The sequence below is a fragment of the Montipora foliosa genome, chromosome 7, assembly GCF_036669935.1.
Source record: "Montipora foliosa isolate CH-2021 chromosome 7, ASM3666993v2, whole genome shotgun sequence".
NCBI lineage: Eukaryota > Metazoa > Cnidaria > Anthozoa > Scleractinia > Acroporidae > Montipora > Montipora foliosa.
Genome location: NC_090875.1, coordinates 23,811,446 through 23,813,945, shown reverse-complemented (window position 1 = coordinate 23,813,945; position 2,500 = coordinate 23,811,446). Strand labels below are relative to the sequence as shown.

Here is a 2,500-nt window from a genome sequence, read left to right as displayed (position 1 = left end):
TATCTAACAATAAGTCCATTTGTGACTGCTGAGGCAAGACCGCAAATTGATAGAGAAACATCCTTATCTAATTCTCTCTTGTGTTCAGTCATTTCACCGCAAAGAAGGCTCGTGCCATGTCAACTTGTAAAGTGTTAGGGTTTAACCGTCACTGAAAAGTCATTAAGCCGAGATTTTACTACACTCAAACGAGTAGAACTGGTATAAAACGCTTTGACATTCGGAAAAGAGTGCCGTAAAAAATAAAAATAAATAGCAGCTCAACCTGGAGTTTTCCAACTTTATTTTTACTCTTACGATTTAGTAAAGCCCCTCTTTGTCGTATGCATCGATCCTTTGAAACAACCAGATGCATTCGGTTCACTTATACATGGCATCAGTAGCATTTTTCAAAATTCATGATTGATGGACAGCTAGATGATATAAATCCAAGTATCTACACAGATCAATTTCCTGAAGATTTCCCGCATCACTCAAAGGTTTTTCCTTGGCTTAAGTTCTCGCAGACCGTAAATAGTAAGGTCTTGAATTGTGCAAGAAAATATCGTGATAATTTCGTCCGTTAAAAGATTGCTCCAAAAAAAAAGGGACTTTAAGGAACGAATATCAAGGGCCTATGTGAGAACCTAAGAGGGTACAACCGAGATGAACCCGTTTTCCTAAGTAAATACTTATTTACTTTAGTAAAACCCGTTATTACCGAGCTTAAACTCCTTTTTTACCATGGTAAAACCCTGTTTTAGCTCAAACTTTCATTTTGATGGAACCCATTTTACCGAGCTAAGATGAAACCTTTTGTTACCTACAGTGGAGAAAATCCGTTTTTTCTCACCAAAAACCCGTTTATGTTGCAGTGAAACCCATTTTGACCTTGATAAAAACGGACCATCTAAACCTGAGACCCAAGCTTTCTAGCAAAATGTATTCTCCCTCCTTCTAATACTCTCTAAATAAAGCCCAAAAGTGCCAAAAACGAAACGGTCATTTTTACTTCTAGTTTTTATACTGCTGCAACTTAGGCAACCTTGTGGTGGCCAAGTATTGATGATATCAATGATGTGACTTGTTGTTCTTGATATGCCAAACAGGGGCCTGTTTCAGGGCCAGTGGTCAGTGTTTCTCGATGGTCCCAAACTTTTCAGGCTTATTTCGGGATTGCTATGTCTCTCTTTTAATATCATCTAACCCAGGTTGTTTTTCGCCATATGTAAAGTAATCCAGATGGTCCTCGGATTCCAGATCTCAGCCATAGTCGATCCGGGATCCCGAGTCTTGGATTCCGGATTTCAAACTCATGGGTTCCACCAAAATGGATTCTGGATTCCATCGAAATCCGAGGATTCTGAATTCGTACAATGGATTCTGGATTCCAGATTCCAAAGCTTCACATTTTCAGGATCCCAGATTCCGCGTTCCGTCACATCGGGCGATTGTATCCAGGCATGAAACTTTGTTTTTTTGGATCTTGTAAATTTGTGAAAAGACCAGCTTTCTAAAAAAAGGAGAATCAAATTGTCACAATTGGCTTTTCGGGCCCGGAAAGTTAATGGGACATTCGAGAAACGGGACTCAGGTTGCGCAACCATGGGTTTTTTTTTTTTTGTTCAGATGAGTAGCACATAGAAATGACAAGAGAAAGGTCAAAATTAACATTCACATGTTAGTTTTGATCAATATACAACCATGGTTGACAGTCATTGAAAGTGTCAAATGCTAGATCATTTTCTCTTGGACTATGTTAAAAGAACTAACACATTATTTATAGATTTCGCTAGCCTGATGAATTTCTTCAACATTATCAAGAGGAATGATCAAGAGGGTGACTGCCTTGTTAGAGGCCACTAACAACTGGTATTTAAATATTGATAATGGTCTATTGAATGGGGCACTTTTCCTTGACTTAAAAAAAGCTTTCGACACGGTAAATCATGAGATCTTACTGAGAAAACTTCAAATTTACGGTGTTGACTTACACTCTCTTAGATGGTTTAAATCCTATCTATCAAATCGAAAACAAAGTACCTTTGTCAATGGGACACAATCTAGCTATTTAGATATACTTTGTGAGGTCCCACAGGGATCTGTACTTGGTCCCCTATTATTTCTTGTTTATATTAATGACATTGAACAATGTGAATTGCCATCGAAAGTGGAGATGTACGCTGATGACACGAGTCTAACTACATCTTCCCCGGATCCTATGACGTTAGAGTTCAAGTTCTTCCCCGGATCCTCTCGCTCCAACATGGCGGCGGACTTTGCTGCGAGTCGAGGTCAGGGTAAAAAGATCTAGTGTACCGATACTTTCGTATTGTAATTCGGTCTGCACATTTTATCCTGTTCTTTTGCTAATTCACGACGTAGAGTTGAACCCTGGGCCTCCCAGTTCTCTACGGAATAAACCAAAGAACAGAAAGGTCAACATTACCGTCGCTCATCTTAATGTTCGCTCAATGGCTTCGCGCGGAAAGTTCTACCTGGTCAAGCAAACGATTGTTCA

General features: G+C 39.4%; 1 protein-coding gene across 1 annotated transcript in view; it reads left to right on the top strand.

The window, feature by feature from the left end:
- The window catches only part of LOC138011453 (uncharacterized), a 47,471-nt gene that overhangs the window by 6,880 nt on the left and 38,091 nt on the right, over positions 1 to 2,500 (top strand). The gene's annotated exons all lie outside the window — the stretch shown is intronic.